Consider the following 12,867-nt stretch of genomic DNA (forward strand, 5'->3'; position numbering starts at 1 on the left):
CCGCTCCCCAGATTCAAACCGCTGACCTTTGTTCAGCAAATTTAGCAGCTCAGCAATTTAACCCACTGCACCACCACTCAGCTACACTCACTTTTTATTGACTACTTTTGCTTTCATCTCAATTTTTTTAAAGCCCTGCAATGCATACCTTTCTTTCACCATCCACTCACCTATCACTCCTACTTTTTCCTTACCTTTCCTTGCTGTTTTTATCCTGTTCATACAAGTCTCATTGACCTTCCATATCTGGAAGGCAGGGGCAGACTATTTTTCCTCCAAAACAATTTGACAGAAAAAAACCTGGAGTTTTCAGTTTATGAAAGAGTACATGAAATTCCCCATCAGAGCATTATGGTTTCTCGCCAAACTACAAAACCCATAATTCCATAATACACAGCCATGACAATAAAAAATGGAATCATAGTGCTGTACTTCTGAAGCTCTTTGCTCCAGCACTTAAGTCATCTTTAGCACCATCAGGTCCTTGGCTCATATTGCAAATTACCATATTTACTCAAGTCTAATGGACCATTGAATCTAATGAGCACCCCAATTTTCAAAACCCTGAAACCCAAAAAAGTATTTACCATATCCCACAAATCTAATGCACACCCTAAATTTGGGAAGGTAAATTTTGTCAAAAAAGGTATGCATTCAAATCAAGTAAATTCATAGTTTCCGGGCAAAGTAAGTGTTGGTTATGACCCTTAAAGCCCTACATGGTCTGGGTTACCTACAGAATCGTCTTCTCCCATATAATCTATTCCTTCGGCCACTTAGGTAATCTGGGAGGCGTCTACTCCAACCAGCCAGAACCTGGCAACTGTCACCTTTTTATCAGTCACCCCAAGACTGTGGAAAGACCTGCTGGAAGAGCTCCAATAGCTAAATGAGCTGCCAAAATTCAAGGCACAATTAAAGACCTATTTCTTCCAACAGACCTTCCCAGTCAATTTTAAACTGCAATTTTTAAATTTACAGTCTATTTGTATTTTAATATATGTATTTGCATTGCATTTCTAATCCTTGTATTCTGTATTTTAATACAGTAGAGTCTCACTTATCCAAGCTAAATGGGCCAGCAGAAGCTTGGATAAGCGAATATCTTGGATAATAAGGAGGAATTAAGGAAAAGCCTATTAAACATCAGATTAGGTTATGATTTTACAAATTAAGCACCAAAACATCATGTTATACAACAAATGTGACAGAAAAAGTAGTTCAATACGCAGTAATGTTATGTTGTAATTACTGTATTTATGAATTTAGCACCAAAATATCACGATATATTGAAAACATTGACTACAAAAATGGCTTGGATAATCCAGAGGCTTGGATAAGCGAGGCTTGGATAAGTGAGACTCTACTGTATATGTATTTTGTGGTGGTGTGTTTCAATGTATGTATTTCATGGGATGTAATTTATGGTGATGTTTCTTAACTATGTTGTGCCTTGCCTTGAGATATGAGGAGAAGCAGGTAACAAATTCTGTCAACAACATCATCATCATCATCATCATCATCATCCTGCCTGCCTGCCTTCTAATCCAAGAGCTCTTTTATCTTCTTCTATGTCTCTATGGCTTTATCAGATTATTTTTATATTAGTAGAACTTGGAAAGGTTACTTTTTTGGACTACAAGTCCCAGAATCTTCTAGCAAGGAGGGGAAAAGCATTCAAACTAGAAAATCATTAATGTTTATCCTAACAGTATGCACATTTATATACTCTTCCTTACTATAAAAAATTCTGCCACAGTATGCAATACATATTTAATCTAAGAGATGGAACAGATATGTCCCTCCTCCTATTTTTTTAAAGACATAAAATCATTCATTAACTATGGCTTTCAGCTGTTACGGACAGCAGCACAAAGCAAACATTATATTCTTTTAAACTACAGCTCCAAGAATGCAGGCTGCCTGGCGAACTATGGAAGATGTAATCCAAAAAGAGAAAGAAAAATATGCAACTTTTCTTAACTTTGAATATAATTTGACTTTCAGGCTAGCATGTAGAGAAACAGCAGGCCAGAGTCATCCTGAGATTTCTTTTCACAACATCCAAGAATCCTTGTGTAAAGGCACAGGCTTCCCGGCAAGGTGCCACACGGGATGATTAATACAACTCATCTAAAATGTTGCTAGGCCACTCCATCAGTTATTATTTTCTAATTAATTTTTAAGATGTCATCCACGATTTGCTATGTATTTCTCCAGCCAACCTTTCTATTAGCAAATCACTTAGATGAACTGCTTTGTTCAGTGCAACCTGAAAGCACGTAACAGTAAGTGCACTCATTTATTATTGGTGCCTCTCTTGGCAAGTTGGGCATAATGAAGTTATGCTGAAAGTGAATGTGAGGTCACTTCAAACTGTATTGTTCTTGATAAACTACGGATGATGACTCAAAGGGCACATTTCCAACTTTCTCCTGACAGGGCTTTGGGGAGTTTAAAATTTTAATGACTATAAAGGAGATATCTTTATTCATTTATTCAGGCATAGTATGTCCTATATACTGGCCTACTTCCTCATGTACTCAACTTATGCATGTCACAATAATCAGAATGGAAGACTCCCCTTGTCTTAAAGGTGTGGACAACTATCCAATAGATCGCCGAACATCTGGTCACACTGAATATAGTGTTCCAGCCTCATGTGGAAAAATAGTCTTTTCCTTTTACTTGCTCTATGGTGTTGTAGAAAAAGTAGACACAGACAGAAAAATCCAGATTACCAGGAAGGTATGCCTTACAAGAATTTCCTTTTCATTAAACCACTGGGCATACATATTAGAAGTAAGGGTATTAAAATAATTATGATAAAAAAAATACTCTAAGATCACTGTCATAACTTGGAGGGCATTACTCGGAGCTACATCTGAAAGTGTAACAAGATAAATTGCATGCAACTCATGTTAGAAATTGCATTGTATGGTCAGCGTAGACTCATATAATCCAGTTCAATGCAGTTAAACTGGATTATATGAGTCTATGTGAGAATGGGCAAACTTCAGCTCTCCGGGTGTTTTGGACTTCAACTCCTACAATTCCTAACAGCAGGTAAGCTGGCTGGGATTTCTGGAAGTTGAAGTGCAAAATACCTGAAGGGTCGAAGCTTGCCCATGCCTTGTCTATGCGGACTGTATAATGCAGTTTCAAGATAGATTATATGGCAATGCAGATGGGGCCTTAGTACATTTCAGGGTAGTCTGTTACTTTCTCTGTCTTCTAATTCATTATTGAGCTATACAAAAGGGATATGTGATAAATGTTGCAATATTGAATACCAGCTTGTCAGTTTGGGGTTCTACTCAGCCAGCCAAGCAAGCCATTGCTTCTTCTATTTCTGTGCCCATTAATAATAATAATAATAATAATAATAATAATAATAATAATAATAATAATAATAATAAAACTTTATTTATACCCCGCCACCATCTCCCCAACGGGGACTCGTATTAAGCATACTAGTTCCCATTAGGATATTTTGTGCCTTGCAGAAGATGCATTTCTGCCTGAGGATATGGATGCTACCATTTTGGCTATAGAAAGATCCACACTTGAAGAAATTCCCTATTACAACAGAGGCTGAAGAATTAATAATATGTATTTTCCTAAATGTAGTACAATATAGGTAATACCAACTCTCTTCCTCATATGCAAACAGATAGAAAACTCACAGGCTGAAAAATCTTGCTATTTTAAACTCCTTAGCTTCCCATCTCCCACTTTATTAAATTACAGGGTGTGCCAACTTCCTCGGAGACATGTTCTTATAAGACCAAGTAATTTCTAGTTCTGGAGAAAACAATAGGGGGCCATAAGCCCAATTTTATTTTATTTTTTGGTGACATGCCAATTGCCTTTTTGGCCTCATACCAAAGCCTGTAGCTATAGCTGTGCTGCATTTAGGGGTGTTTGTTACCCTGTTAGGAAAATGTGTTCGCTGGATTCAGTTGCAAACTGCCAATTTCCAACCCTTACATGGAAAGGCATAGATAGTCTCTACAGATTAGTGTCCCTAAAACATTTTGTGATACACTCTCAGCTGGTTTAAATAAACACAGATGTAACACTATTCTGAACAAAACAACCCTCAACTCTCTACAGATAAAATCTGGCCTTTTGTAATGCTTGAGTTTACAGGACCACTGGGCTTTGTACCCAAGATTTTTCTTGGGGTTTTCTTTCTTACCCCCATAGAACCCACAATCTGCTACTTAAAATACCTCAGAGTTTAAAAGCCGTTGAGAATTTGGCATAAGAACTATGAAAAGATTAAACTCTAACATATTGTCATGTTTTGCTTAAAACAGGGTAGTTTTAGCTCAATGAAGAATTTAGATGTGAGCTTAAAAGGAACGATATCAATGACTAGCATATATGCAGCAATTTCCTTTCAGTGTAATGGTGCATCTACACTGTAGAATTAATGTTAATGCAGTTCAACACCACCTTAACTGCCATCACTTAATGGTATGGAATCATGGGAGGTGTAGTTTAGTGAGGCAATAGCACTCTTGGGGCCCTTCCACACAGTCATATAACCCAGAATAACAAGGCAGAAAATCCCTCAATATCTGCTTTGGACTGGGTTACCTGAGTCCACACTGCCATATATTCCAGTTCAAAGCAGATAGTGTGGGATTTTATTCAGCCGTGTGGAAGGAGCCACAGGCAGAGAAGACTACAGACCTTCTAAAACTACAACTCTCATGATTCTATGTCATTGAGCCATGGCTCGATGGCAGTTCAAGTGGAGTCAAACTGCATTATTTCTACATGTAGATATACCGAAGACTGATTTTTCCTGTCACCAGAAGGGTGCTTTGGAAGACAGGTTGCTGCTCTTGAAATAGTCACTCATTCTAGTTCCACCACTACATATACACCAGTACATAGGTTTATATTGTTTTTGAAATGGACCAAAAGTTGTGTTTGGACAGTATTAAGCTATGAGTACAATTTGAGGATTGGAAGCTTTTCTCCAACCACTTCTTACACTCTCTCATTTGTCTCTGGCACTGAGCTCATTTGTCAGCTCAGTAAGCCTTACAACACCTCGTAAAGTAGATAGATCAGTGCTGTTATTAGACCCAGATTTTCTTTACCAAACTTTTGTCAAACTAAAATACTTTCTTTCATCCTAATGTCCACAGCTTCTGTCATTCACTGATGAAACATAACATCCAACACTGGGCAAGCAGAGTTGTCCCTACTTCTCCTCCTGGATGCCCATGATACACCCTTTTCTGACACATCAATGATGTTTTGAGGTGGGGCTACAAGGAGAGGGAAATCTGTTCTATTAGCAGCCCTTTCTTGTCCCTGTCCAGACAAGACAGAGACAGTCATGTGGCCAACTGGGGTATTGGGTGGCAACCTGTGCTCAATGGGGTTACACTCCCCCTGAGGACACAGGTCCGCAGCTTGGGGGTCCTCCTGGACTCGGTGCTGACACTGGAAGCCCAGGTGTTGGTGGTGGCTGGGAGGGCCTTTGCACAGTTAAAGCTTATGAGCCAGCTGCGACCATACCTCGAGAAGTCTAACTTGGCCACGGTGGTCCATGCATTAGTTGCCTCCAGATTGGATTACTGTAATGCACTCTATGTGGGGTTGCCCTTGAAGGTGGCCTGAAAACTCAAATTGGTACAACGGTGGGCAGCCAGGTTGATAACTGGAGCGAATTATAGGGACTCGTATTAAAACAATCCCCATATTAAAAGAGCTCCACTGGCTGCTGATACATTTCCGGTCCCAATTCAAGATGGTGGTTATCACCTATAAGCCCTAAATGGTTAGGGTCCAGCCTATCTTCGCGATCGCATGTTCAACTATGAAGGGGCACAAATTTTAAGATCTGCCAGGGAGGCCCTTCTCTTGCTCCAGCCGCCATCACAAATATGGTTGGTGGGGACGAAGGAGAGGGCCTTCTTGGAGGTGGGCCCCTGACTTTGTAATTTCCTTCCGAGAGAAATTAGATTAGCCCCCACCTCGGCCACTTTCCAGAAAGACCTGAAAACTTGGCTATCCCAATGTGCTTTTGATTGATCGCTTACAATTTTACTTGGCCCTTCTATCCCTACCTTAATACCTGACCTCTGCACTTTTTTACCAGCCCCTTGTACCAATGGCTTTGCCATATATTGCACACGGTCTATTATGCCCTGCCTTCAGCACTGAGTACACCCATTGCACTTGGCTATTATTTATCAGCTGTTATGTTTTTATGATGTTTTATGTTTTTATGTGTTAAATACTGCAATTGCAATGTATTTTATGCTGAGATATTTTATTGTTGTTACTGGGCTTGGTCCCCATGTAAGCTGCCCTGAGTCCTCTTGGGGAGATGGGGCGGGATGTAAGAATAAAGTTGTTGTTGTTGTTGTTGTTGTTGTTGTTATTATTATTATTATTATTATTATTATTATTATTATATTGGCTGATGGACACCATTCTATGCAACATAATATTTCCCCTATATCAGTTTGTCCAATGTTGAATCCCAAATCTTCCATGTTAACCTAGACCAAACTAGCTCAGAAGTATCATATATATTATTCATGCATAAGTTGACCTCATAAATAAATCAAGAGACAGTTTGGGGGCCAAATTTTTGGATTTTAATATGATCATGGATAAGTCAAGGGTCAATCCACAGAGAGGGGAAAGTATCAATGCCAACTCAAGAGGTCAGACACCCCCGGCTGCCACAGGCATTTCCCCATCCAGACATTCAAAACACCACATGTAGTGCCATGGAAGAGAGAATAGATGTCTATGTTAAGTTCTTTTGAACTAAGCTATGACCTTTTGCCTCCTGTATGGGATTAGCCTACCTTACAAGGTTAGTGTACAGATAGCTTCAGGCCGTGCTTGCAGAAGCTAAGCAGAGTGAGGGGGAGGAGCATTACTGGAAGTGCAGTCTGATTGGCTGACGTAAATGGGGAGAGTTGCTTAACAACTGAAGATGGGCGGAGCCAAAGTGACAGTTGGAGTTATGCAGCCAGAGAATTATTCATTCAGTTAGGGAGTTGGTTGGTTGGTTTTTTGGAGTGTGAAGATATAGTTCTGAGAACTGTGTTATTAGAGAGATACCTCTTTGAGGAATATAGTTAAAAGCCTTCAGGGAAGAAAGGCTGAGAACTATATTGAGACTCTATAGTTTCGAGTGTTTGTGTTAAATCCCAGAAGTGTATTTAAAGGTTTATATTATCCTGTTTGTATTTCTGTGTGAAGACACATATTTCCACAGAATTTAACTTATAAAACCATCCTTTGTAAGAGAACAGCCTAATTTGTTATTGAAACCGCTACGCATGTTTACTGTTTAAGACAAATAAACAACAACTTCTTGTTTTTCTCACATAAAGTGTCTTGTATGACTCTCTAAATATCCTAACACAGAGGAGGTTCCTGGATATAACATTGGTGGCAGTGTTAGTAGTGGTAACGAGTTCAAATCCTCCATATGTTGGTGTCAGTGGTGATCTGTCTAACACACGCCGACTCCTCCAAATTTTTGGTGGCAGCTGAAAGCAATCCTCTGCACCACCCTACTCAAAGATGGTTCTTTTTTTAATGAGAGTTGAGGTACAATACTCACATTGGCTCATGGATAAGTTGACCCAGGTTTTTGGCGGTTTATTTTTTTACTAACTTTTTTAGACTTACACATGAGTATATAGGATAGGTATTTTAGCATTACAACTCCAGCTCTTTGTTTGTACCCTCTCCAACTCTCAGTCCATTCCAAGAGTGATAAGTTTTTTTTAAAACTAGTTGGTTGAAGATTTTGCTAATTGGTATGAGTTCTCCCTCCAACAATCGGAGATGAAAACTGGGACACATATAGCAACATCATATTGTGGTCAATATGGCAAATGTAAATATTGAGAAAGAGGAGACACTACAGTAGTTTGCTTTTGCTTAAGGTACACTGATCAAACCCAGAGCACACAGGTCGAATCTGTCCAGCCATGTTATTTTATGTGGCCTGTGAGGCGTTCAATGCCAGGAAGCATGGTTACATTTATACAGACTTATAATTTCTACTGGCCTTTTGAAAGCAACCATAAGGCTGATGGGACCTTGGTGAAAATGAGTTTGACACCCCTGGAAGTCAGCTAGGAAGAATATTTCATTCTCTCATCTACCTCCTTTCCCACCCGTTATGTTAACAGAGTGCAAATTGCTTTTGCATTTTGAATACTGTTTGCACCAGCTGAAGTATACCAGGGACAAAAGCAAGGAAGTAAGAGAAGGAGAGAGACATTTTAAAAGTAGCTGAAACAATGGAAGGAAAGAGGGTTAATCAACACTGTTCCTATCACAGACAGATATAATAAAGCTCGAAGTGCCTTGAAGTCATACAATAACAATAACAATTGATATTTGAGGATTTTGTATGGTTCACATTTCAAAATGAATTAATCAAATCTTCATCTCACATGAAGATCAGAATACAGTTATTCTCCAGACTTCATACTGGAAGATTTCATCTTCGTATTTTCTGATATAGATCTTAACTTAGAAGAAGCAAATATAAACATGTATTTTGGGACAAGAGAAAATATGTTTAGAAATGCATATTTTGTGTGAAAGTATATTCAAAACATATATGTAAGTACTAATTTTTGTGTAGGTTTTGTTTTAAATCATCAGATTGCTACAGAAACATGTCAAAACAGGCTTTGAAATGAAGGTATGTACAACTGACCCAGGCTAGAAATAGACTGATCTGTCCATCCCTAATTGTCTGACTACATTATAATTTTAGCATCCATTTGTATGTAGCTCTTACTTGTGCCACAACATTTTTACTTTTTAAATGGAATGTGAAGCAAGGTATCTGAAATTTGTGCCCATTTTTAAGTTCTCCTGTAAAGCTTTAAAATGGCTCAAATAATCTTTGTTCCAAAATTCATACAAAATAATTGGAATGAAGCTCTGCCAATGCCTTCTTGGGAAGAAACTGTAGAAGCTGTTAGTATATGAGGGGGAAAGGTTTCTAATGGAAACGCTGACAGACTGCTAACCATAAGTGCTGCCTAAACACAAACACATGCGCCAGCTTTGGGGAGAATACAGCATAACCTTTAATATAAAATACACAATTCTATAAGCCTTCCCATGCTGCAGAGGTACAGACTCTGGAGCATAAGAACATGCTTGAATAAATGAAGTTTCTTGCTACCTTAGAATAGGTGATAAACTGTTGTACAAATAAAAGACAAACCCTCCCAGATAAAGGCAAAAGTCCATATAGTGTGGTGGGCAAGTGAGGGTAAGTCCTCTGTGGTCCTCCAGATTGTATTGAAGCTCTCATAAAGATCATCCAGCCTAATTTATGAAAGCGATACAGGATTAAGTCAGTTGTAGTCCAACCAGACCTGAATGTGAGACTAATCTAGCCTATCATCCTATTGATTTATATTTATTTATTAAAATATTTGTGGAATTTGTTTCCAAATAATACCAAATCCAAAATATTGAAAAATGAGTTAGAGATGGCAACACATTGTTGGAGAAGAATAGTATTGCAATGTATCAAATCAGTATGGTACAGGGCTTGGAAAACTGCATTTTATAGCAAAACAATGCATATCCACAACATGTTTCAATTCCTGTAAAGTTTGTTCAAATGGATTTGGTACCTTTTGGAAACAAGTTCCACATTTCTGTTCTTTCCTACGCCTGAAGGTATTGGGATGTTTGCAAACAATTAAGGGAATGGTAAAACAACTATGAAACTGTTTATTTACACAAAGTATGAGCTAACCCTTAAACAAGACCTCCATGATCTGTGTAGCTGCATGTCCATTTTGTAATTGTTGTCATTATATGTGTGTGTGTGTGTCTGTGTGATTGGAACAGTGCAGCAATAACGCTGTTTTGTTCTTTTTGGTGCTTATTGAAAAATAAACTGCCTTGTTCCCTATGCTGAAACTGAATGACATTCTGAAAGCTTCCATCTGATAAGGCTAAAACCAGAATGGTCCCACCAGACTTGGTTTCCATTAGAACTTGGCAAAACATAGTCCTCTTATACTGAAAGATTAATTAGGGCTTGCCTACAGTAGCAAGCTAAAGCCAAGAGGAAATTCATAGATATAAAGAATGTGCTGTTAAGAAAGCCATGGAGAGTCAATGGCATTGCCTGATTGGGCCCAAAGAAAATTTAATCTTCTTGTTAGGTCATATACCTCATTTTTTGTTTATTTTTGTAAGCGGCTTCCAAAATATTAATCTCCATCAATGAGCCCAAATCATATTTCTTTCAGGAATCATTTGTCGAGTTCAATCAAGCCATTCCAGATACCATCTGGTTCTAAAATGGGGAAAGCCTTTTTCAGACAAATGCTGGTATATTTTCAAATATAGCCATTATATTCAGCAAGCAATTAGAAATTCTACCCATTTTCTGGTTCTGTCTGTCTGTAAGCTTCTATCCCCATACAAATGAATAGGTGTGTGAGAGTCATTAGGAAGTTCAGTGAGACAACTCATTGTAGAATAGCATTACCACAACCAGAGAATAACAGACGCATTTAATATTATTGCTAAGAATTTTGTGCATTGAGATATTCAGTTAATTAATGATTTCTTATTCCTTTAGAATAAAAATAAGATAACTACATAAAATTCCTGGAGAATATTTATAGGTGGACCAATCTACTTCTGAATGGTCCTGTGTTACATATTAAACTGAGGGTTCAGATTCACATGTTCCCTCCACATAATATTCAGAACATCTGCACCAGTGAGTAATATTTATAATGCTTTACCTAAGACAACCTGATGGAAAAACCACAGCCTGAAACTGGGAACTGTTACTTTTTGGATTACAGCTTCCAAATTCCCATAGCCATCTGAGCCAGTGAGACCTCTAGTCCAAAAACTCTGCATGAATGAATGTATTTATTAGTCACAGATCAGAAGTTTGAAACATTAAAACATTAAAATCAGAGGTTTTTTTAAATATTAAAACCAGAAGTTTAAAACATTAAAAGCAGAAAGTCCAAGATACAGAACCAACATTATTGGCTTCATTTTTTGAAACATATCCATGACTAGTCTAAAACATGGTATATACAAATCTATCTGGAGTCTGAAGTATGTTTTACAAATGACACTTGGTTAAAATAGATATTAAAATGTGTATTATCCACTAAAAACATTAAAACTAAAGACATTATCCACTAAAAACATCTGTAATCTGTCTCTTTAATTTTATAGCTGCAGCACAAAACCAACTCATCAAATGGCTGAGAAGTGCTCCTCTTCGTAGAGGGGAGTGGGGCTCCTGTCGAGGACAATCAGATGGGAGGAAGTTTGAGCACGTGTGGTACACATGTGGTGCATGTGGCTTCCCCCATGGATTGCAATGGCAACATGAGAGCCTTCCTGTGTTGCCTTGGCAGTGGCTTGTGCTGGCTCCGCCCTCCTTCATCCACAGAGCCACGTTGGCACCATGTGATGGGAGCCAACCAGCTTGGTGGGTGGCCAGGGCTAAACTGGTGCATGCCGCTGAATTTAGCTCCATGTGAAGAGTTCACTAGCCACTATTAAGCAATTCCCTACCCTCTATTAGATATTTTAAATAGTATTTGCCACTTCTGCCAGGAATCTTCTATACAATAGGGGTAATAAAAGCGATCAAATGTCACTGTAGAAGTGGCAATGTAATATGACATGCCTGGCAGTTTTCACCTCTTTCAAACCACATGAGCCTACTCACTCATAGTAGGGATGCCTGCAAACCTACCCTGTAGTAGTGCTGATGGCAGAACATTAAATCTGTGTTTCAAATGCTGCAGTCCAACGGGAGATGAGCCAAATTTTGATTGAGGCCCAGGTACGGATCTTTAAGATCCACTATAGGTTAAAATCTTGGTTAAAACTGATTTTTCTTGTCCAGCGGGCCTGGTCCTTCTCACTTTACTAGGCAAGTTTTGGACCAAATGGAAATCTATGCTGTAGGAGAAGCTGAGAACCTTGGGTTTTCACCTCAGACTTCAATAACCCTTGGATATGACAAAGCCAAATCCAACATATCTGGGATGTGGAGTTGCAAAGGCATCTCAGATAAATGGGCAGGTACCCAGAAATTAAAAATAAAGTGGGGTTGTTTACTCCAAGTCACTTATCCAAGCTAGAAATTTCAAAATTCACGAAACCACCCTGGCCAGATTTAATGTTCTGGCAAAAACTCTGGGAATTGTAGTCAATGACTTATTTAGTAGTCTGTGATAAAGCAGAACTAGTGGATTAATATACCTTACATCAGTGATGATTCACCCAACTTTATTTGAGTCAGTGTTTAGAAAAGTGATTTTTCCAAGGTGTGCTATAAATACAACCCGGTTGTTACACAAGGATACACACTAACACACAACGTGTACACAACACACACATTAAAAATATATGAAATGACCAGATTTGTTCACTACTGGGTTTGATTATCATTTGCTGTTTATATCTGAAGCAGCTGAAAATACTGTACCTTTTTCTTTCAAACAGTGAAGTCTGAATTTTACCTTGGTTTTCCAGCAGCTGCACAAAGTAAGAACGAGAAAATAGAAAGCCTCTCCTGTTATTGAGCGGCTGTATCAAAGGCAAAAATAACAACCCAGAGAGCTTTTTCCTTATCAGCGACCTTTTGATATGGATTTTCATCACAAAGATAAAATTTGACATCCTTTCTCTTTCTTGCTCACACACTCAGTTATACGACTGAGTATAATGTAAAGGTAAAGGTTTCCCCTTACGTTAAGTCCAGTCATGTCTGACTCTGGGGGTTGGTGCTCATCTCCATTTCTAAGCCGAAGAGCCGGCATTGTCCGTAGACACCTCCAAGGT

Source organism: Anolis carolinensis, chromosome 3 (genome assembly GCF_035594765.1).
Source record: "Anolis carolinensis isolate JA03-04 chromosome 3, rAnoCar3.1.pri, whole genome shotgun sequence".
Classification (NCBI taxonomy): domain Eukaryota; kingdom Metazoa; phylum Chordata; class Lepidosauria; order Squamata; family Dactyloidae; genus Anolis; species Anolis carolinensis.